This window comes from Oryctolagus cuniculus, chromosome 2 (assembly GCF_051225735.1).
Source record: "Oryctolagus cuniculus isolate XC-2025 breed Fujian yellow rabbit chromosome 2, ASM5122573v1, whole genome shotgun sequence".
NCBI classification, from domain to species: Eukaryota; Metazoa; Chordata; class Mammalia; order Lagomorpha; family Leporidae; genus Oryctolagus; species Oryctolagus cuniculus.
In genome coordinates, this window is record NC_142868.1 from 174,100,610 (window position 1) to 174,126,187 (window position 25,578).

The window sequence follows — 25,578 nt, forward strand, 5'->3', positions numbered from 1 at the left end:
TAATTGATAGAATAAGTAGAAAGAAAATCAGTAAGCATCTATAAGACTGAATAACTATGAACTGACAACCAAAAAATACTTAAATAATAAAAGATTACACATATTCTTTTCAAGAATAGATGATATATTCACCAAGACAGACCATATGCTAAGCCATAAATCATGTTGCAATAATTTAAGGATTGAAAAAATAAAGTTAATGTTGATTTCTTTGCTTGTCAAAAAGAAAATATTTTTGGAAGAAAAGTCTCTCAAAGCATAATAAAGCCTGCATCATACTACATGAAGACAAAATTCAGCTTAAAAATTATTTTTCAAATGGATTTTAAAGATTAGTGTTCCATTTTCATCTCCCAGGTTATTTTACAAACCACATGCTATCACGTAATGTCTATTTAAAAAAAAGCCTCTCAGTGAGGGACATGATTTTAACCCATAAATCAAAGATAAGTGATCAAAATTCAAAGGCTCTGAAAATCAGTAGCAAATATTGTGCTCATGTTGTATTAAATGCAATAACCATTAAAAACTCCTAGCATATTCTTTGAAACCGTTGAAATGGTTTAGTAAAATCGTATCAGCCATCTCAAAGTAAAGAAGGATACTGGTAAGGCAAATTCCTTTCTAATTCAAATATGATTTATGAATGTAACTCAAGGTTGTTTTTCATGTTGCACATAGAGCTCTGTGCACAATATTTCTGTTTAAGGGAGATAACAGTCTATCAAAATGAACCATGTCAGGTTATGACATGAATACATATAAGGTTATTTAGGCATACAATTCTATTTCCATCACTCCAGTGATGATATCATGCTACTAACTTATTTCTTTAAGTACATATGGTTAGGTTGGGCTTGATTCTTGCTTTTATTTCAATGTAGAACCTTCTATTATTGACATCTGGTCATAGACTGAGATGAGAGTGGAAGATTGGTCTTGGGTGTTCAAGATTAGAGTTAGAGGTGTTGAATAGGTATTGATTACCAAGATATTCATATGCAGCTGTTAACTGTCCCTACAAACCACAAAAAGAACAAGAGAATTGAACAGTTAAAGACACTGGCACTATCTAGGAAGGTATTTGGGAACAATGACTAAATTAGGGCTGATCAGAGCCCAGAAAGCCTAATAGGTAAGAGAGATTTGGCAATTGCTACAGAATGAAAGAAAGTAAAAGACAAAATCCCCTATCCATCATTTTCATGTAACCAGAGATCAAAAATAGAAAGTAAGTCACAAGTATGTAGTGAGGAACTTAGGATTCTAGGTCAGAAATTGAGAGTAAAGTTACATAAGAGTAGAGGGGAGTCAGAAATCATTGAGTAAGCATTCCTGACTATACAGGGGGGAGCCAAGTTCATTACAGAGTTAAATAGAAACACTTTACAGTTAAAGGCAAAACCAATGAATTACAGTCACTTCCTCAGCATTCTCTTGAGGTATAAAATTCGGAAGTTAGGCTTAGTCTTCTCTGAGGCCTCCTTAAGCACTAAAAAAAAAATCCATGATCTGTAGAAAGTGGATCCATTTAATGTTAAATACACAAAACAGACTGACAATAGGATGTACTTTTTGTGGATTAATCACTGTGGCTAAAACAAGAGGTTTTAAAGGAAAGTGGAAGACAGCTAATTAAGAATTGAGAAACCATAACTTAAACTGAATGATTTTGGGAGTAATCCACAAGTTCTGAATAATAAGGCACTTGAATTCAGAGGTATTTGACAAATTTCAAATTCATAACCATTTGTTTATCATCATATTTCCAGAGTCCATAGTGCAGTAAAGGTTGTCAATGCAGCATTATATAGGAATGCACTATTTATATACCATTCATGAAATGATGTCACAGAATAAAACATTTTAAGAATTATCTTTCATCATTTTAAAACGTATGAGAATGTATTGCTAGAAAGGCACTTGGGCAATGCCAGTAGGGTGAAAGAAACACAATACTCCATCTCCCTGGTCACAAGTGACTGGCCCCAATTTCCAGTCACTCATATTTTTGAGACTATGATTCTCCACTGGAGAGTATCTTAATAGTTATGAATGGCTTGTTTTCAATATAAATACCTAATTTTTTTTCTATCAGATTAGTTAATTATGGAATAATGTACATCAATTTCATGCATAATTTGCATTTTTATAGCTGAAACATCAAGTAGATACATTATCATTAAATATTGATTCATGAAGCAAAAAAAATCATTTTTAATTCAAGTTCAGGCCCATGTTTATCGAACTAGTAGGAGCTGTGAATCCTGCAGAGGTATCAGACTGCTTCCCCAAGGAGACTTCTCTTTCCTACCTAACTCTCCACTCCTGCTTGGTGGGTAGCTGTTTGCACCAGAGTTTCTGGACATGGAAACTCTTTCTTTTCCTTATAAAAAGAGAGGTTGTACTCTATAACAGTATTTGGCAAACCATGACCTACAAGCCACCTGCCTCCCAGAGCCTACTCTGGTACAGCTCTCAAATTAAGACTGAGCATTACATTTTCTTTAATGATTGAAGAAAAGAAGGAAAAGAGAGAAATTTTAAGAATAAGACTTGAGGGACCAGTTCTGTGGCATAGTGAGTAAAGCCGCCACTTGCAGTGCAGGTATCCCATATGGGCACCGATTCGTGTCCCAGTTGTTCCTCTTCTGATCCAGCTCTCTGCTATGGCCTGGGAAAGCCGTAGAAGATGGCCCAAGTCAATGGGCCCCTGCACTAGCATGGGAGACCTGGAAGAAGCTCCTGGCTCTTAGCTTCAGATAGGCGCAGCTCTGGCCTTTGCAGCCATTTGGGGAGTGAACCAGTAGATGGAGGACCTCTCTCTCTCTCTCTTTCTGCCTCTGCTTCTCTGTAACTGTGCCTTTCAAAATAAATAAATAAATAAATTTTTTTAAAAAAGAATAAGACTTGAAAACTAAATGAAACTCAAATGTTAGTATCCAATAAGTAGTTTAGAATATAGAAGATTTGTCTACAGATTGTCTATGACTGCTTTCATGTTATGAACTAAAGTCCAAAAGTTGCAGCAGAAACAACAGAGACCCTGTTTATTCTCTGGCCCTTTAGAGAAAAGGTTTGCCCACCCTTCCCTAGAACATCTAGGAAAATGTCTTATTGTCCCCTAGGTAAAGTAGGAATATTCTACCCATCAAAGACAAATGCCTTTTTACGTCTCAAACCTAATGGCAGTCAAATTTCAAAGTCAACACTGCTTTAAGAGCAGAAATCGGCTGGCGCCGCAGCTCACTAGGCTAATCCTCCGCCTTGCGGCGCCGGCACCCTGGGTTCTAGTCCCGGTCAGGGCGCCGGATTCTGTCCCGGTTGCCCCTCTTCCAGGCCAGCTCTCTGCTGTGGCCCGGGAAGGCAGTGGAGGATGGCCCAAGTACTTGGGCCCTGCATCCCATGGGAGACCAGGATAAGTACCTGGCTCCTGCCATCGGATCAGTGCAGTGCGCCGGCCGCAGCGCGCCGGCCGCGGCGGCCATTGGAGGGTGAACCAACGGCAAAGGAAGACCTTTCTCTCTGTCTCTCTCTCTCACTGTCCACTCTGCCTGTCAAAAAATAAAAAAATAAAAAATAAAATAAAATAAAAAAAGAGCAGAAATCCTCTACAAAAATATCTCCCTTTTTCGCTAAAATTTTTGATATAGCTCAGAATCTATCACACCCTTAAAACCACCATCTCTACTTTTCTCACTGTTTACTTCCTTGCAATGAACTCATCACACTGTGTAAGTAACCCACTTTATTGTTCTATTGGACTGTCCCAAATCCAATCAGGTTTCTTCATAGCAGTTAATCCTGAAATGAGAACTTATCTTGGGAGTCCGGCACTGTGGCATAGCAGGTAAAGCCACCACTTGCAGTGCTGGCATCCCGTATGGGCACCAATTCATGTCCTAGTTGCTCCACTTCTAATCCAGCTCTCTGCTGTGGCTTGGCAAAGTAGTAGATGATGGCCCAAGTCGTTGGGCCCCTGCACCTGCATGGGAGACCCGGAGGAAGCTCCTGGCTCCCGGCTTCAGATCAGCTCAGTTCTAGCCATTATAGTTATTTGGGGAGTGAACCAGCAGTTAGAAGATATCTCTCTCTCTCTCTTTCTCTCTCTCTCTCTCTCTCTGCCTCCACCTCTCTGTAACTCTGCCTTTCAAATAAATAAATCTTTAAAAAAAAGTTATCTTATGTCTATCTCTCCCACTAAAGCACTCAAGAATAAACCAAATGAGGCTGGAGTCTATATATAGTCTCCTGTTTGCCATAGTATAATGTTCTTTTCAAAGCAGTTAGTAAATTTAGTACCACAAACCATGACTCATAGAAGTTACTTAATAAATATGGAATAACCTCTAGATCAATAAGTAAGTTAAGGATATAAGGAGGGGAAGAATAAAGACAGGATTTTTTAGAAAGTTCATCCTACCCGCCCCCCAAAAAAGGTCTCTTTTATCTGAAAAAACATGAAACAACCTGTGGAACACTGACCATGTACCAGACACAGTGCTCAGTCCTTTAGTGCCTGCAACTGCTGTCACAAGCTAACACAAAATAAGTGACTTAAAGCAACAGAAATTCATCATATAGTCTGGTGGCCAGAAGTTTGAAATGCAAATGTTAACAGGGCTACACTCCTTCCAGACCATCTAGGGAATATTGCATTTCTTGTCTCGTCCAGTTTCTGATGTCTTTTGGCTTTCCTTATTCTGTGGCTTTATCACTCTAAGCTCTGCTTCTGTCTTCAATGGTCTTCTCTGTCTGTGTCTTCTATTCTTGTCTTTTATGAGGATGCTTGTCATTGGATTTAGGGACCACCCTGGTAATCTATGGTGGTGTCACCTCAAGATCCTTAATTACATCTATAAAGACCCTATTAGTGGGGCAAGCACTCAGTCTGGTGGTTAAGATACCTCTTTCCAACATTAGACTACCTGGATTAGATTCCTGCTTCCTCTCTGGTTGTGGCTGCTCTTCCTGACTCCAGCTTTCTGCTAATGCACACTGTGGGAGGCAGGAGTGATTACTAGAGCAACTAACTGGTCCCTATCACCAGCACAAGCTATTGTAGGCATTAAGGTAGTGAATCAGCTATGCTCGCTCATTCTCACAAGTACATATATTTTTAAATAGAAAGAATGCAGAACTCCATTATTGAGAGTCATTTTTTTTTAAAAGGTCCCTTTTGGCAAATGAAATCACATTCACAGGTTCCAGAGGTTAGGAAGTAAATATGTTTCAGGGACCACCATTCACCCCACTGTACTGAAAGTTAGAATATGAGGGCATGTGTGATCTCTTGTCTTCCAAGAGTCTTAACAGTTGCTGTTAAAACTTTATCAGATAAACAACGGGGACAGTGCTGTGGTGTAGTGGGTAAAGACACCACCTACAGTACCGGCATCCCAATTGGACGCCAGTTCAATTCCAGCTGCTCCACTTCCAATCTGGCTCTCTGCTGTGGCCTGGGAAAGAAGTACAAGATGGCCCAACTCCTTGGGCCCCTGCACCTGTGTGGGAGACCTGGAAGAAGCTCCTGGCTCCTACCTTCAGATCAGCCCAGCTCTGGCCATTGCAGCCAATTGGGGAGTGAACCATCGGATGGAAGACCTCTCTCTCTCTCTCTCTCTCTCTCTCTCTCTCTTTCTCTCTCTCTCTCTGCTTCTCCTGTCTGTGTTATTCTTTCAAATAAATAAACAAATCTTTTAAAAAAAAGACTTTATCAGATAAGAAAACTCAAATTATAAAGTGAAAAGGCTAGCATTTAAAATTCAGTCTGTCAATATTTATCTCTATTCCCTTAACTGTTGAGGCAAATTACTGCCTACAAAGCAGACAGAAATACTTCTCAACTGCCCAGCCAGCTACCTCTGAAAACCATCACAGGTCCCTCTCTTCCCTTCATCTACATATATGTCCAGAGAGTCCACCTGCAGTGCAGAAATTGAAGTTATTTCCCAGGTCACCAGAAAATCAACAACTGGCCTGAGTTGTTAATACATTAGCCACCTTCTAAAATTTAATTCTCATTTCTCTCAGTAAGATTTTCTCTGCTTCATAAGGTTCACGACAAGTTAAATTCACTCCATATCCAGCACTGGTAAGATGTGTATGTGAGAAATTCTAAAGAGGATATTTCATCTTCACCCAAGCAATCTTAGAAAAAGTACAGGTTTTTTAAAATTGCAAATCTCACTAGAATATCTCTCATGGTGACAAGGAGGTAAGACTCATAAAAGAGCTCTTCCATGATTACTTTGAATTAGCAGGTTATTAACATATGTGTGTTTCTCCATCCCATTTCAAATTACTTGGCTTAAAACTGAAATTTAGTTCCTTGTGAAAATCCCCCTCCTCGTGATCACTCTCATAAATTAATGTGAGTAGGTGATGTAATAAGAGAATTAATGCACTTTGGGAAGCAAACAATTTGCTTCTTGTTGCAGCTGTATCAGAACTGTTATAGGCATGTCAACTCAAGGGAAATTACATTCAGGAAATGGAAGGGTCAAAAGGCAACCACCTGGAAATATATGTCAGTTTTTGTGCTTAGTTCCTTCACTGCAAACAAGCATCACACCTTAATATCACTGCACAATAAGGGAAAAATCTTTGACTTCGGGGCTTAATGAAAAAGCAGTATTCATGTGCGAGTCAAACTCTATCCTGCACTTGAGTAAATAATTAAAAAGGTTAAAAGGTTCCTTTTACCTCTGCCGGAACTGGAGCTCAGACTGATGCTTTGGACAGGAAACTGACAATGATTCAGCCACTTTCACTCATCCAATTGTTTCACAGTTATTATGTCATTTAATGCTCACAACCACTCTCAAAAGTAGACAAAATGCCCTCAATTTAGAATTGAGGAAATTGAGGCTTAGGAAATCTAAATGATACATCAAAGGTCATTTAGTAAATTTGCCATGATGCAAGGTAAGCCAAAGAGATTCTCAAACACCAAGCTTCCCTAAACCAACTTCTTTTTCCTGCTCCTGGCAGCATATATAAACATATGCTTCTAACAATAATGATAGGCTAAATCTTGCAATCAAGTTATTATAGTATTCTAGTAAGTCTGAAAGTGACATGTTGTTTTCACTTAAGATGACCAGGATATGACACTGTCTCCTTCTATTATACCCAGACAGCTGACTGACTGTCAAATACCCACTGCTGTGGTCTGTTTAGCAAGGTCCACTGCCTGATTGCTATGAATAATTGGATGCCATTAATAATGGTCAGCTCCAGGATACAGGAAGTTGCTCAAGCATGGTAATTGTATTTTGCATTCCAGCAGATTATTTCCTAGGGAGCAGGAAGACAACCACTATACTGGATACAGTTTTTCCAAGTACAATAGAGATAATTGCTTCCCTAGAGGTAAAAAAGACAAACCAAGGGTTCCCTTAATAACATGCGTGACCACCTCTAGTAAAAAACACATGGAAGTCAAGGTTTTACAAGTTATGGCTACTGCTGGAAAGTCTGACTATTAATAAAAGTCTTCAGTAGTTAATTTTCTTATTCACACTCAGATTAATACTAAACCTTTATATGTGGGGGGGGGGGGATGTTATCTAGTTTTTGAAGTACCAATGAGGTCAAACCAATTGCTAATTAGGAAATCTAACACAATTGATACTCATCTGAAAAGGTCATACACAAATCTTTGGCTGTTGATTGTGTATTAAATGTCTACCACACCATATAATAAGGGCAATAAATATTATAGAAAAATTACATGAAATAATATTATTTTGTTTTTTTTTAAAGAAAGTCCTGTCAAAAAATAGCCTTTAAAAAAATCCTCCAGAACATAATAATAAAAATGAAAAAAAGGTTGGAAAAAGGCACATTTTATAATCAAGTGAAAAGAAGCAACTAAAATGATTTTATAGGTGATAACAAATTGAGGTTTGGATAGTAGACAGACAAAAATTTCATAGACAAATATATATTGATTCAATAGCAACAAGGCACCCTGTATTTCAAAACCCATTAGCTATCCCTTTCAGACTTTTATATGGAAACTGTTTCTTAAATTGGCCAGCAATGTGAACAACACAAAATTAAAGTTAAAATTTACCATAGCAGAGGGCTTAAGTGAGGGAAATGTATATATAGAAATATGGAAGCACACAAAGAACATTCAAAATGAATAACTATTTTTAAAAATTTCATGGAAAATGTAGATTATTAAAAAACCTATGCATGGATTTCTATTTTTGTGCAGCAAAATAAATACATCTTTTAATCTCACTTTCCCACAAACTTTTTGAAGTATTCCCATATTTCAACAAATTTCAAAAAAAAAATCAAACACAAGCAGAAATGGCATAAGTTTTGGCTGTCTCCTTAATGGAAAAATTATTACATTTTCAGAATGAAGGTCCAAGAAGAGAGAAGTCACTTGCTCAAGTTCCCTAAAATTTCTGCTTCTAAGAAATACCCTAGGCCCCAATGCTATTGGCAAATTTCTAACCCTTTGTGATCCACACATTTTTAATGTCTTTTCCTTCTATGATGGTAGTCTTACTGATGCATTTATTCAGAAACATGTCCATCATCCCAAGTAAACTGAGGACACGGTAATCTAAAGGGAGTAGGTAATATAAATCTAACAGAAGTCCATTGTCCTAGATTATAGTAAAGAGCTACTAAAGAGTCTTAAAACCTGGGCAAGGTCTAAATAGTTCCCTGAAAAGAGTTAGATAGAAACTTGCATCGTTTTTCAGTATGAGAAAATCACACAAATAGGTGATGTTCTATCTGTTAAAAATGAGGATTCAGAATGCAGAATTCCCAGTCCTTAATTACATCTCACCAGCTAAGCAGGAGACAGAAACCAGATTTCAAAAGGTCAAACTCTGCCTTTAGCTCATAGACGTAATGCCTTTTCCCACTAGGGAACATCCATTTCCTTCAAAAGCCACCTTTAAGTTCACACGAGGCTTAGGGCAGTCCAAACAAGAGAAAAGAGCTTCATCTCAAAGTGTAGTATTTGCAGAACCTTCAAGCATCTTATTTTAAAATCAGAAGGCATGAAAACATCTTGGCCACCAGTGGTTTCCTCATTTGCACAAGGGAAAAAGTGAACACCCCATATCTGAGAGAACTCAGTGGAAATTCATCATAAGCCCAAGTAAGAATTACAAAGAGCTTCCTGTGTGTGAGTGTGAGTGTGAGTGTGTGTGTGTGTGTAGCAGGATGGGGCAGGAGGTAGGGAGGAAGCAAGGACAGAGAGGAGGAACAATGAATGTTAAAGCTAAAAACCATGGCCCAAGAGTATTTTCAAGTTTCTCTGGAACAAAGTAAAGGCGATACCAAATTTTTTATGCTTGAAGAGAAGAAATGCAACAGACAGAGGAGTGGAATATGACACATCTTTGTTCTCACTACTATATTATAGGAATAAAAATAAATTTAATAATTACAAAAAAGACAGGATTTGTTTTGTCTTCTGCTAGTTATTTCAACTGGAATGAATTTTGGAGTTTTCAAGCTCCTGCTGCCCCTCTGCTATAGTTTGAATGTGACTTGGTTCCCCAACTCATGCATACATTTAAATCTCAAAGACATGGGCTTACAGATCAAGGTTAGAGGTTTGATCCAATTATGATGTCTGAAGTTAGAGTCTTTCAGATTGGATTGAATTGGATAAAGCTATTAGGGGCAGCCCCATGATCAAATCATGGCAGTTTTATGTAGAGTGCGCTCCCTGTCTTTGCTTCCTGACTTGCCATGAGATCCCTTCTCTGTATTCACTCTACCATGCACCACCTTCATCACACATCAGACTATGGGGGCCATTCAGTCATGAACTAGGCACCTCCAAAATAGTGAACCTAAACACAGTCCTTCCTTCATAAGTAGCTTCTCTTAGGTACTTTAGTTTCAGTTTTTGATGAAAAGCAGACTAATATACACATATTTTCTTTTGCTTCAAGTTAAGTTACTTTTATTTAATTTTCTTCTCACAAAATAAAGTAATATGTGCCCAACAGAACACCGGCAAGCCTTCAAATGAGTTTATTAGCCCGCTACCATTTTCTTGAGTGCTTTTTAACCACTACAAAGTCACTGGAGTGTAAGGAGAAAAGGTGACACAGGAGGTTGATGGTATAAACAGCTCCATGTTTTATTCATCTTTTCAAAAATCTGTGGATATTAACTAATTATCCTATGCAATGTACCTGTAGGGTAAAGAAAAGTAATCTATCCATGCCCTACTTTAAGAAAAAAGGGATTTGTAAAACTCAAAATGTATCAAAAATATAAATTATGAAATGAACCAGAACACATGTTTATAGGAAGGCTCAATATATAAAATGTATTTTAAAAAGAATGCTCCCTGGCTGGCACCGTGGCTCAATAGGCAAATCTAATCCTCTGCATACGGCGCCGGAACCCCAGGTTCTAGTCCCGGTCGGGTCACCGGATTCTGTCCCGGTCGCTCCTCTTCCTGTCCAGCTCTCTGCTGTGACCCGAGAGGGCAGTGGAGGATGGCCCAGGTCCTTGGGCCCTGCACCCGCATGGGAGACCAGGAGAAGCACCTGGCTCCTGGCATCAGATCAGCGCAGTGCACCAGCCACAGCAGCCATTGAGGGGTGAACCAACGGCAAAGGAAGACCTTTCTCTCTGTCTCTCTCTCTCACTGTCCACTCTGCCTGTCAAAAAAAAAAAAAAAAAAAAAAAAAAAAAGAATGTTCCCCTAGTGATATAAAATATTACTCATTTATAAAACTAGAATTATTCTTCTACCAAAAATCATTATTAAAAATCTAGATTTATAAACATAAATGCATTAGGGGGTTAGTTAAATTCATAAAAAAGACTTTTTTAAATAGCATGTCACATTTATATCCCACCTCCAAGTACTAAAAATATCATTGACTTTCCAGTAATTGATTAGATATAAATTCAGGAAAACAAGCTATTGTTAGAACTAAACATGCCTCTATTTGTCTTACTGTTTCTATGGACAAACAGGAAAACTGAAGATCTGAGGAATTAAGTAGTGATTCTCAGATTAAGATTTATAATTAAATCTCAGTTCTATTGTCTATCAAATGTCTGTCTATCTGTAATTATAACACAAAAATAGGCATGAGTTATTTGTGATAATAAAGAAGATAGAGGGATATGTCACTGAATAGTGGATAGCTCTAAAATTCTTTAACTTTAGCTTTTGGCTAAATTTTTATTTGTGTTAGATTTGTACTCAGAATACTTCAATGATACAAAAATAGGCATTCAAAATCTAATTTTTATGCAAATACACGGAAGTTGAGTAATATTAGGCAAAACATCTATGAAAAGTAGACCCAGGAATAGAATAACAACACAATGTAATCTGAGGGAGTTGTTGATAAATATCATGGACAATGACGAAAGACAAGTTCCCTGATTTTAGCTGATCAAAGCAAAAAGGAAATAAAAACTATTATGGGCAAAGTACTATACATTCATGTTTAAAAAAAAAAAGAATTGCAAACTTAAATGGGAACTCCAAAAAGTATGTGTCCCTTCAGTATTCCTTTGACCAGTCTGATGCCACTTTTTTAAATCACTGAATACGAATCCTTTGGCCAGCTTGCATTTCTGCTTTTGTAAGCAAAACCTGTACCCATAGACATGCCCTCTTATAATCTACAAGGCTCCAACTATTATGTAGCACTTTAGAAAATCACAGTCAAGAAATTTGTGCAAGCATCAACATCTCACAGAACAAAATTTAAAATACCAATTAAAGACAATAAATGCATACTATATATTCTGTTAAGATGGATCACTAGAAGTCCAGAGAACTTGACCTTTGTGGCACTAGCACTGGGTTTCATCAACAAGAAAGCAATGGAACCAAGTTAAAGCTGAATATATGAGCATTAGTCCAGAAAATTCCAAGGTAGAATAAAACATTGAACTTCATATCAGATTCTATTCTTGACTAAGCAGTTTATTTTATTAATGCTTTCCCTAACTACTAATCAAATTTGACAAATTCAGGTAAAGGGAAATAAAATTCATGGTAAAAATAGGAGCATGGGACTAAGCAGCACAGAGGAATTAAATTGTTTCTAATAATCTCCTTAAAGATTCCATTAAATAATGCTGGTTTGCTTTGAATTTTGATAATGAAACTACGTATGAGTTGCACATGAATATGCAGTGCTCTCAGACAATGAGTATTAAGCAGGTTATGCTTGTGGAAAACAGATAATGGAACTTTTGGCAAAACCAAAACACTGGGACTGGATATACATGTGAATATTCTATGAAAGGGAGGTTATGGTTGAATGGAGATTTAAAAAACAAAACAGTGCTCTGAATAGGGACAACCATGCATGTAATTTTTGTCAAGACAAATTGGCTGATTAAAGCTGTTAGATATTATGATAATACAAAAGGAGAACTGGTGAGAAAATTCTCTAAGCTCAAATGAACAATAAAACTGAAAATGAACAAAGATTATAACATCACTTCAAAAATGGGGCTAATAGCAATGTTCTTTGTGTCCATCACACCTTTTATCTTAGCAGTTCAGAGCATTTCACAAAATCACTGAGTCACAACTTTTATGATTTGAAAGTGACCAAAAAGAGGACCTAGTCCAAACACATATCCAAGGCTTCTGTCTCTATGCACAACATCCTCCATGCACAGAAAACATGGACTCTCACTTCCTCCTAAGTATACCATCTCAGATTCACATAAGTAAGGAGAGTTCATAATATTCATCTTTCCTTTGCATTGAAGCAGATTGTAAAATTATTCATCAGGCAGAGCAGTAAATTGGTATGAGAGCTAGGGTGAACTACTACATTTTGTCAGTGGTAACTGATTTTGCAGACATTATAGAGTGTAGAAGCTAAGTCTGTTAGGGGCTTGAGAACTGAGAGAGCCTAAAGGAACGAAGACTATTCTTGCCTCAGGATCCTATAAAGGCTCAAGAACTGTAATACCTCTGAAAGAAGGATACTGATTGCACTTACAAACATAGATGGTGATTGAAACTCTATATACAGAGAACCCATACCTACAGAACATTTACCCTGTCCTGGGCAGCTAAGGAATTGTACCACACAGAAGATTTATGTATAGCTATATGCCATATTAAAACATTTCAGCCAATGACAGGCTGCATATACAATGGTAGTCACTGATAAAGGAGCTAAAATATTCCTATAGACTGTGATATCACAGCTATGATAATGATATAGCAAAAGACATTACTCAGAGTAATGTGTTTTTGGGGATGCTTGTATAAACAAACCTACTGCACTGCCAGTCATAAGAAAGTATTAACACATATAGATATGTACAGTACATGAAACTCACTAATAATAATGATAAATAACCATGTTACTGGTTTACTTATCTGCTATTCTCTATTTTGCTGTAATTTTAGAGTATATTTATTTTACTTATAAAAAAAACAGATTTTCTGTAAAACATTGTACTGTGTTTTGCCAGCAGTAGCTTCATACATCTCGAGTTTACTACATCCCTTGATTGCATTATTTTCTTTTGTGCTTGATTTAGTCTCTGGTTGTTTTGTTCATCATGGCCTTAGGAGCAAAAGGAGATTATACACATACACACACACACACACACACACACATATATATGGAGATTTTATATATAAGGAGATTTTATATATATATATATACATAAACACATATACGAGAGACTATATATATGTATATATATGTATATGTATATATATACATAGTATATATAGAGACCCATATATATATATATACTATGTGTACACCATGGAGAGTCCTAAACAAGAAAAAGGGGAAGAGAAGATGAAGTCAAAGGGGAAGGCCAGAGCTGGACCACCAAGGATCTCTTCTAACTTAGAGGAGTCTGCTTTTAATTTGGTTGGCATGACAGAGAGCTCAAAGAGATCTGCCCTGGATAGCTCCTATAAACTACATGAGTGAGTCATGCAGCAAAATGGTCCCTTTGAGTTCCAGGATCCATCTTACTGAGCATGGAAATTAATCTTGGCTGCTTAGACTTGGTGTCAGTCTCCAACTCAAGTTTTCCTGTCTCAGTTGCTGGCTCATCAGACCATTCCTCTGTGCCCAACAGCCAAAGTGTACTGACATCCTTGGAAGGAAGATCACCCATGTGGCACCACCACGACCACACTTCTATGAAGCATCTTTAAACATTTCCTAAAACATATTTATTGTTTTATGTTTAATAGCATATGGAATACCATGGTCTGATATTTGCAAATGAAAACTGGCCCAGAACAAGAATCATCCCAATAAAGTAGCAAAGACAATCAATTTCATTTCTTCTTAAAGAAATGCCTTGACATTTGAACAAATATGCCTCAAAATAGGAGGCTGCAATCAGCCACCTGCAGCCATTATGATGCACATGTAAGAATAACAACAGTCCACAGTTATCCTGCAGGGGGTCACTTCTAAGAGCAAGATTACTGGTATCTGAAGAAGTTGGTCAGTTCCATGAGACTATGTGGCTTCTAAACTTTTTCCAGTTGATTCTAGCAATGCCCAATTCAGCTTTGATTACCCAGCATGCCCTCAGAATACTGTAAGTTCCCAGGTATCACAGAAATTATCCAATTTCCTCAGAGAACATTTAACTTAAGGGAAAGAACCAAAACCACAGTATATTCTACCAGTTTAGGACTGGGCATGCTACTTTAGAAATCTCCTAGAACAGAGATTCTCAACACTTAACCCAAGATCAGTGGATATAATATAGGGGTTCTGGGGCCAGTGCTGTGGCGTAGCAGGTTAAAGCCAGCATACCATATGGGTGCCGGTTCTAGTCCTGGCTGTTCCTCTTCACATCCAGCTCTCTGCTATGGCATGGGAAAGCAATAGAAGATGGCCCAAGTCCTTGAGCCCCTGCACCCACATGGGAGACCCAGAGGAAGCTCCTGGCTCCTGGCTTCGGATAAGTGCAGCTCCTGTCGTGTGGCCATCTGGGGAGTGAACTAGTGGATGGAAGACCTCTCTCTCTGTCTCTACCTCTCTCTGTAACTCTGTCTTTCAAATAAAATAAATCTTTAAAAAAATAGATAGGAGTTCTGTGAATTTCATTGGTTAAAAAAAATTATGACTTCCTTTCTATTAACAAGTAATTGAAATGTACTATGTTGTTTAATAATGAATAAGCAAAAAAAAAAAAAATCCCAGTGGAATCAACTAAAACTTGCCACTAACAGAAATCACAACTTTTTTATATTCTATTATAATTGGCCCCACTTTTTCTAAACATGCTCATATTTCTTCACTATTATCAGTATTAGACCCATGAATATACATATTATTTAATGTTATTAAAATGCACATATATTACCATATTACATTTGTTTTTACATGCTTGTTGATTCATTTTACTCTGGTTGAAAGGCACAGAGACTGAGACAAAGAGAAAGACAGATCTTCCAAATGTTAATTCATTTCCCAAATGCCTGGCTGGGGCAGTCAAAAGCCAGGAGCCTGGAATTCCATCAGGTCTCACATGTGGGCTGCAACAACAAGTAGCTGAGCCAGCAGCCACTGCCTCCCAGGATGCATTAGCAGCAGAGTAGCTGAGACTCGAATCAGTACTCCAATAGGGGATGCAAGTGTCCGAAGCATGGCTTAAACCACTGCAGCACAAAGTTTTACTTCTGATAGAGTGTCAATATAATTATTTTATTTATAGCATATTTAATATAATTGGATTCATTTATAGCACTATTTATTTTAGTTTTTATCCTCTTTATTGGGAGGAAAGAGAGAAAACACAGAGAGAGAGAGAGAGAGATAGGGAGAGGGAGAGGAAGAGGGAGATGGGGAGAGGGAAAGGGAGAGGGGGAGAGGGAGAGGGGGAGGGAGAAGAGGAGGGGAGAGGGAAAGGGAGAGGGGTAGAGGGAGAGGGAGAGAGGGAGGGGAGGGGGGAGGGAGGGAGGGAGAGGGGGAGGGGGAGAGGGAGAGGGGGAGAGGGAGAAAGAAAGTTCTTATATGCTGGTTCATTCCCAAAATAACCATAAACAATGAGGACTGGGCTAAAGCCAACACCAGATGCTGAGAACTCAATCCAGGACTCCCATGTGTGTGACAAGAACTTAACTATTTCAGCTATTATTGCCACCTCCCATGGTCTTCATTAGCAGAAAGCTGGGTCAAGAGACCAAAGTCAGTATCAAACCCAGGCACTCTTACATAGGACATGTGTGTCTTAACTGGCATCTGAACTGCTAGGCCAAATGCCCACTCCAGCCCTGTTTATTTTAATATTCACTTTCCCTGACTTACTAGGTAAAGATGGTATACAGGAACACATGGCAGCAAAAACACCTGGAGGGTGGGGGAAGAGAATAAGAAACTCAGTGTTATTCTTGAGGACTGATGGATTTGGGGTTATGTTTGCACAGGTTAATAGTATATGTCCTTGCATGATAAAGAAGACCACTCATGTTTTTACAATGATAATTCTCATAAAATAGTACTTTATTAATACTGTGCTGCTGCCAGGAACCAAAGAGACTTCTTATAAATCTTTAGCATCATGTGCATAAGCAGCCTTCTTCCTGAGGTGGGTGTAGAAAAGACTTGGCCTCTTGGCATTATGGGCATATCAGTGAACAGGCACAAACGAGATGTCCTGTCAATCCTCAACCCATCTCCATTGTTCAATTGCTATTTCTCCAACTTCAAGTAAAATAACTCTCTGTACCCTCAAAACTTGCTACCATGTATAGCACTGCCCTCTTGAATCTGTCCTCCCCCTTTTGTCATCCTCTCCTCATCTCTCCTAGGATTCCTGCCTTGCGCCCCTGGTTTATTCCTCATTCTCCCTGCACCCCCCAGGGGTGATGCTTGTGACCATTAGCATCTGTGGGAGCAGGCTCCTTCAACAGCTTCAGATGTCCCCAAACCACACCAGCTGAGCACAGAAACCAGGAGAGCTAGCAGATGGAGGTGGCACAGCTTCTTTTTGGGAATCCTCCAGTGGTCAATTTGGCTCACAGTGCCTATCTCAAGCAAGCAGCCCATATTTGCCGGGTTCAGATTTCCATCTCATTCTAGTTTTTGAATTCTGCAAACTGGAGGAGTTCATAAACAGCCAGTGAAATCAGTGTCTAGAAACTCTAATTGGAACAGGCTGAATTTGTTTTTTTTTTTTTTTTTTTTTTTTTGACAGGCAGAGTGGACAGTGAGAGAGAGAGACAGAGAGAGAAAGGTCTTCCTTTTTGCCGTTGGTTCACCCTCCAATGGCCGCCGCTGCAGCCGGCGCACCGCGCTGATCCTGGCAGGAGCCAGGAGCCAGGTGCTTTTCCTGGTCTCCCATGGGGTGCAGGGCCCAAGCACCTGGGCCATCCTCCACTGCACTCCCTGGCCATAGCAGAGAGCTGGCCTGGAAGAGGGGCAACCGGGACAGAATCCGGCGCCCCAACCGGGACTAGAACCCGGTGTGCCGGCGCCGCAAGGTGGAGGATTAGCCTATTGAGCCACGGCGCCGGCTGGAACAGGCTGAATTTGAATGGAGAGAAGAGCACCTATTGACAGAAACCATAGAATGCCTCCCTTATTAGGACAGAAGAAGGAAGTATGGATACAAGGAAGGAAGGGAGAGAGTAAGGAATAAAGGAAGCTCAAGTTACTTATTAGAATATCAGTGAGGTTATCTGAACAATGGAGAAACAAGATGGGCCATGTCAGACAGACGGCTAAGCTTCACACTCTGGACACGGGTTAGCTACAAGCAAATCTTAAATAGATTTGTTTTGCTACCCATCAGATTTGCTTGTATATCAGCTCTTCAGAAACTAATTTTAAATTGACCAATGCAGAGAATATGTTGTCTACTCTGCCTCACACAAAGACACTCTAGGAAAGAAAGACACAAAATTGCAATCACTGTGGTACATGTACACTGCCAAAATGATTATTCACAAACGCCAATCAGATCATGTCAGCCTTTTGCTTAACATCTCCCAAGAGAGTCCCACTGCACTAAGAATAAATGCCAGCCTCTTTTCCACTGTGTATCAGAGCTGCAGTAAGTCGAGCCCTGTCAACTACCATCTTGTCTTCGGCCACTCCTCCCGTTGACCACCTCATATAACCATTCTGGTCTTCATTCCATTCCCCAAACCATATTTTTCTTCACAGAGCCCTTGCTTTTGCTATTCCTTTGCCTGGTCTATTTAACTCCCAAATATTTCCAGGACCAAACCCTTCCCATCATTCAAGTTTTAGTTCAGTTGTCACCATAGCAAAGAGGGCTTCCCTGACCACCAAGCTAACGCTCCTCCAATCCAAGGCACCTCTTTCCTATTACCTTACTTCATTTTTCCCAGTACACCAATCTTGTATGAAATGTTTTTTCTTTGCTTACCCTTACTGTTTTCTCCATGAAAGCAATATCTTTATCAGTCTTTCCTTCTGCCATTCCCTCACCCATTAGAAGAGCATCAACCACATAGTAAGCACCCAATGCATATGTGTGAAGGGTGAATGAATGCTAAATGACTGTACTTGCTTGGAAGTACACCATAGGGTGTCACCTATTTGCCAAATTTTGATAGGTAGAGCTTGAATCCAATAGTAGAGATCAGTACATGAGTGCTCATAATCCCAAATGGCATTTCCTCTCTAGAAATCAAGTATACCAATAAATGTCAAATTACTTTATTTTGTACCAGTTAGATAATATCATCAGTCATTCCTATATACCATGGGGAAAGGAAGGCAATAGAGTTAAATTCTGAACCATAATACAAATATATTAATTTGACAGGGGAAATGCCACTATTGCCATTTCATACACTAATACTCAGCAGGTATCATAAGAACAAGCACAAGTTTCAAAGCCAGGCAGACTCAGGCTCAAACTCTAACTTTGTACCTCTTATGGACTGAATAGTGTTCCCACATCGTTTATATGTTGCAGCTCAATGTGACTATATTTCAAAATAGGGCCTTTAAGGAGGTAAATAAGGTTAACAGATGCCTATAAAGTATGGCTCTAATTGAATAGGATTGGTGACCTTTTAAAAAGATAAAGAGGCCGGCGCTGAGGCTCACTAGGCTAATCCTCTGCCTTGAGGCGCCGGCACACCGGGTTCTAGTCCCGGTCGGGGCGCCGGATTCTGTCCCTGTTGCCCCTCTTCCAGGCCAGCCCTCTGCTGTGGCCTGGGAGTGCAGTGGAGGATGGCCCAAGTGCTTGGGCCCTGCACCCCATGGGAGACCAGGAAAAGCACCTGGCTCCTGGCTCCTGCCATCGGATCAGCGCGGTGCGCCGGCCGCAGCGCCGGCCGCGGCAGCCATTGGAGGGTGAACCAACGGCAAAGGAAGACCTTTCTCTCTGTCTCTCTCACTGTCCACTCCGCTTGTCAAAAAAAAAAAAAAAAAAGATAAAGAGATACCAGAGATATCTTTTTCCCCTACTATTCCCCTCCTCCCAAAAAAGCACAGAGAAAAGATCACGTAAGCACAGAGTGAAAAGGCAGCCATCTGCAAGGCAAGAAGAGCCCTCGCCAGAAGCAAATCTGCCAGCAACTTGACCTTGGACTTCTGGCCTCCAGAATTGTGAGAAAAAAAGTATCTGTTGTTTAAGCCCTGTAGTCAGTGTTATTGGTTGTGACATTCTGAGAAGATTAGTACTAGTACAAGCTCTAAGTAGTGTGATCTTAAACAAGCTATTAGACTGAGTTCAATTTCCTCATCAATAAAATCAACAAAACTGAGTTTTGACTATAATAATCACTTCAAATATACACATATATGCATACATGAAGATATCAAAATATCATGTCATACAACATAATATATACATTTTTTTAAAAAAAGAAGAGAAAACATAATCTGTAGAACTGCTGTGAAGCCTAATGGATCATTTTATGTAGAACTACAAAGATGATTTTCAAAGGTCTTAGTGTAGCCCATTACCAACAACTAGCATCCTACTGACCACGGAAAATAGTTTTCTACATAAAGCCACTTGAACAACTACTTAAGAAGCCAAAGAGTTCAAAGGTACCATAAAAAACATACAATTTAATGGTAAGGTCATATCTACTATTTACAAATAAATAGGATGGATGCTTTTCAATTATGACTAAGTTGTCTTTATAGACAAAAATAAGTTTGAATTATTCAATAAACAAAATAGGTTATCTTGTAGTAAACATCTAGTAATTATCTGAATACAAAATGATGTGATTGGTGTTTTTTTGTTTGTTTTTTTTTTTTTTGATAGGCAGAGTTCGACAGTGAGAGAGACAGAGAGAAAGGTCTTCCTTCCGTTGGTTCACCCCCCAAATGGCCTCTAAGGCCAGTGCGCTATGCCGATCTGAAGCTAGGAGCCAGGTGCCTCCTCCTGGTCTCCCATGGGGGTGCAGGGCCCAAGCACTTGGGCCATCCTCCACTGCCTTCCCAAGCCACAGCAGAGAACTAGACTGGAAGAGGAGCAACTGGGACACAGAACTGGCGCCCCAATCGGGACAAGAATCCGGAGTGCCAGCGCCACGTGGGGAGCATTAGTCTAGTGAGCCGTGGCGCTGGCCATGATTTGTTTTTAAATAAATGTTATTCCCTTATGTAAATCACTTCATATGCCAGGGCCTCCAGTTCTTTATATGTAAGAAAAGGGAAGTTAAGGGCAGACATTAACATAGCAGTCTAAATGCCAATTAAAATGCTCACACCCTATGCCAGAGTGTCTGGGTTTGATACCTAGCTCAGGTTCCTACTAATGCAGACCTGGGGATTATGGCTCAAGTAACTGGGTTCCTGCCACCAAATGAGAGGTCTTTATTGAGTTTCCAGCTCACTATTTCAGCCCTAAGTCCTATGGACTTACTGCAAGTAAAACAGTGGATGGGAGAGGGCTCTCCCTCTGTCTTTCAAATAAGCAAATAAATATTTTTAAAAGGGAGTGGGTCAATAGCATTTCAGGCATGGAGAGCCAAGATACTGTGGTAAAAAAAAAATGTCCTATATGAAGGACCTCAGTGGGTGAGAACCCAGTGGAAAGAAGTGGTCATCAAAGAAAGAGGTACTTTTCTCTGAAGGGAGGAGAGAAATTCCACTTTGTTTTGTGGCCTTGTCTAAATACTGACAGAGTTTGTGGATTCAAAAGGCTTCCATAGCCTAGGCAGCTCATGGCAAGAGCCTTGGGTGATCACTGATGTCATATATAAGAGTGCTAATTGTTAAATTAACAACAGGATTCACTGCTCACTAACTTCCCACGTCCTCAATGAGTTGTATTATAATTATGTCTAAGTGCTTGCAAAAGATATATAAATCTTGGGTGCTTCTTTATAGTTAATCAAGATTCTAAAAAAAAAAGTGAAATTAACGTCAAGATGCAATGACTTGAACAGCCCTTGTTCCTGTTGAGGAATAGTTTTGTTTTGTTTTTCATGCAAATTATTGAACTCTATTCTTAGTATAGAGTTGGTCTTCTTAGTATAAAGTTAATTGAACATGGATTTTAGTGGAGAATGAGATTGGGGATGGGAGAGGGAGGAGAAGGAGGAATGGGAGTAGGTGGGAGTGCAGGAATGGTGGTAAGAATCACTATATTTCAGCCGGCGCCATGGCTCACTAGGCTAATCCTCCGCCTGCAGCACTGGCACCCTGGGTTCTAGACCCGGTTGGGGCACTGGATTTTGTCCCAGTTGTTCCTCTTCCATTCCAGCTCTCTGCTGTGGCCAGGAAGGCAGTGGAGGATGGCCCAGGTCCTTGGGCCTTGCACCAGCATGGGAGACCAGGAGAAAGCACCTGGCTCCTGGCTTCAGATTAGGGCAACGTGCCGGCCATAGCGGCCACTTGGGGGGTGAACCAACGGAAAAAGGAAGACCTTCTCTCTCTCTCTCTCTCTCTCTCTCACTGTCTAACTCTGTCCAAAAAAAAAAAAAGAAAGAAAGAAACACTATATTCCTAAAGTTGTACTTATGAAATTCATGAAGCTTATATTCCTTAAATAACCACTTCTTTTTTGGGGAAAATATTACCTAATGGTAAAAGCTACGTGCTTTCCCCTAAGACCAAAACCAAGTTGGCAGGTGTGGACTCCACTCTGTATTCCCACTTATTGCTGATGTGCACCCTGGAAGGCAGAAGGTGATGACTCAAGTATTTCAGTCACTGTCACCCATCTGGGAGACTTAGATTGAACTCTAGGCTCCAGCTGCCTTCTAACCCAACCCTGGCTATTATGGACATTTAAGGAGTGAACCAGCAGGTGGGAAATTGGTCTCTTTCTCCCCGCCCACCCCTTTCCCCTCTGTCCCTCTGCCTTTCAAGTAAATATAACAGATTTTTCAAATTTTTTAAAAGGGGAGATGAATTGGCATGCATTATTATGAAGCCCATTCTAACTCTAAGGGTCTAGTAATGCGTGACCCGCCATTATCTGCTTCTGGACGCCCCCACCTGGTGATCAGCAGCACATACTTACAGAGTTAGCAGTCAAGTCTAGTTCAATGAAATCAAAGTTTATGTCTTCAAGACATTGCCAGTGCTTTAGTCTCACAGTAATACAAACTATTCTAAAACTAGGGATTGGAGAGTGATATTAGCATACAACTCTTAGACTCGTGCTCATTCTCTGGCAGGGAATGTAAACTGACAATGTTAATAACTTAGCTTTCATGACTTAGATCATCATCATTGCACCAGAAAATCTGTTTTGATATAACTTAGCCCACCCCTATGTGAACTGAATTCCAGGTGCAATCTCAGATTTATATTGTGTCTGGTCCCAGTGGTGCATGCAAAGAGCCTTAGTGCCTGGGAAAGGCTTAAAGAGGGTTTAAAATGCTTACAACTCAATCCTAAATGCGTGACAAACGAGAAGGGCTGGATTTGCTGTGCGTGTTCACTAAACTACCCCAAAGGATGTATCTTACTCCTTTTGAAAAAGTGTGGTATTAACTGAGCATTTTATTTTTTTTTCCTGAAAGGTTTGAACATGCATATGAAGCATTAGGTCAGACAACCAAAAGGATTTGTGTCCTTTTGATAAAACAGAATTGTGTTTTATGCCCTGCAGAAGTCTCCACAGTATTCTCTTGATGTGATCTCAAGTCAAGAGTCTGACAACATGAAAAAGCACATTTGGGTCCCTAATACTTTCCTATTGCTGAAGCATCCAACAGCATGCCATATTCATTCTGTGCACTTTTTTTCTTTATTGTTTAATGGACATGTAAAAATATGTGTACATCTGATATACAATGATATGTTTTGATATAAGAATACATTGTGCAACAGTTAAATCTAGCCAACTGCCTTACATAAGTGTCTTTTTTTTAAATATTTTATTTATTTGAGAGGCAGAGATACAGACAGAGGGAAAGACGGAGTTCACTCCCTAAATGGTCAGAACAGCCCAGAGCTGAGAGGTCCAAAGCCAGGAGCCAGGAGTTTCTCCCAAGTTCCCCACATGCGTGCAGGAGCCCAAGCACTTGGGCCATCTTCCACTACTTTCCTAGGTCAAAAATTGAGAGATGGATTGGAAGAGGGGCAGCAGGGACATGAACCAGTGCCCATACGGGATGCCAGTGCCACAGGTGGAGGCTTAGCTAACTACACCAAAGTACTAGCCCCAACAGGTATCATTTTTTGAGGCATAAAAACACCTAAAATCTGCTTTCTTAGCAGTTTTCAACTGTGCATTATCATTAACCACAGTCATCATGTTGTACAACAAATCTCTTAAACATATTCTTTCTCTCTAATTGAAGCTTTGTGCCCTTTAATCATCATCTCCTCAATCCTATCCTCTTGTGAAATTTAAGTTGATTTAATCTTAAGAATATTTTTCAGCCGGCACCGCGGCTCACTAGGCTAATCCTCCGCCTTGCGGCACCGGCACACCAGGTTCTAGTCCCTGTCGGGGTGCCGGATTCCATCCTGGTTGCCCCTCTTCCAGGCCAGCTCTCTGCTGTGGCCAGGGAGTGCAGTGGAGGATGGCCCAAGTGCTTGGGCCCTGCACCCCATGGGAGACCAGGAGAAGTACCTGGCTCCTGCCATCGGATCAGCGCGGTGCGCCGGCCGCAGTGTGCCGGCCGTGGCGGCCATCTCTCTGTCTCCCTCTCTCACTGTCCACTCTGCCTGTCAAAAAAAAAAAAAAAAAAGAATATTTTTCTACTCATCCTACAAAAATAAAAGCCCATCATAAACCACAGTTAGTCAAACACTTAATTTAAATGCTGCAATCCTTATTTCCTTTTCTGTTTGTTGTACATCTGTGTAGTTTAATTTGCATGATTTATAATAAATGTGCAAGTTTTATTTCTTCCATCAAAAATGATGTCATTTAATGTACAATTTCTGTTGACTGCTCATAAAGCAAGCAAAAAAATTCAATGGCATGAAATTTATAACTAGAAATACATATAATAGGAATCAAAGTAGTTTTTATTATAGAAAGTAATACTACTCATGAAATAAAACATTAAACAAAGTAGAAAAAGTATAAAATGAAAAATAAAACTTTAACTTTCTTTATCCTGTCAGATTTTCTTTTTGGGGAACCCAGAATACTGTTGTAGATTGTGCTTCAATTTCTTCATAGAAAAAATCATATAGAATAATAAAATAATAATAACTCATTATTTACTATTTACCCAGCTAGATTCTATCACTAACATATGCATACTGCATATATTATCTCATTGAATACTTACAAAACTCCATTAGATATGTGTTATCCAGGTTTTGTAGACAAGGACTGAAGATTAAAGAGATTAACTCACTTGTCAAAAATCAGTTAGTAGTCAATACAAGATTGTAAGGCCAGCAACCTCATACCTCTGTATTAATTTGTAACTTTGAGAATAAAGAATAAATAATAGATTAAAACATATATTCATTAGGGAGATACTGGTATCATCTACAGGAATTCAAAACTGATACAATTAATATGTTAAAGGCTCTAATAGCAGGAGTGGACAGCAGTACACTGAAGGTGTCAGAAGATGGGGGTGCCAAAAGAGCGCCAAAAGGAAATGCTAGAAATGAAAATCACAGTAAAGCAAGTGAAGAATGCCCTTGAAGGGTTTCTCATTAGACTCAACACAGCTAAGGAAAGAAATAATGAACCTGATGAGAAGTCATCTGAAAATCCCCAAACTGAAATGCAAAAACAAAAAGAACAGAACAGCCAAGAACCATGGGACAATATGAAGGGAATAGCGCACATGCAATTAAATATTGGAAGGAAGAGAAAGAAGGAAGATAGGGTAGAAGAAATATTTGAAGTAATAAAGCCAAAGAACTTTGCAGAATTAATAACAGACACCAAACCATATAGCCATGAATTTAAAAACATATAAAAGCTTCAAAAATTAACTACCAAAAAGTATATCTTAGCATGTCATATCCTAATTGTAGAAAATCAAAGACAAAATTAAATGACTAAGAGAAGCTGTAAAAATACATTTTAACTATAGACAGAAAATATGAATTACAGCAGAATTCATATCAGAAACAATCTAAACAAGAAGAGAATAAAGTGTAAAAAGTTAAAAAGAAGGCCGGCGCTGCAGCTCACTGGGCTAATCCTCCGCCTTGCAGCACCGGCATACCA

The 25,578-nt window shown here is 39.4% G+C and overlaps 1 pseudogene; it reads left to right on the forward strand.

Annotated features, from left to right (window-relative positions):
• Positions 1-13,769: 13,769 nt before the first annotated feature.
• LOC100341675 (eukaryotic initiation factor 4A-II-like) overlaps positions 13,770-25,578 on the forward strand; it is a 151,734-nt pseudogene continuing 139,925 nt past the window's right edge.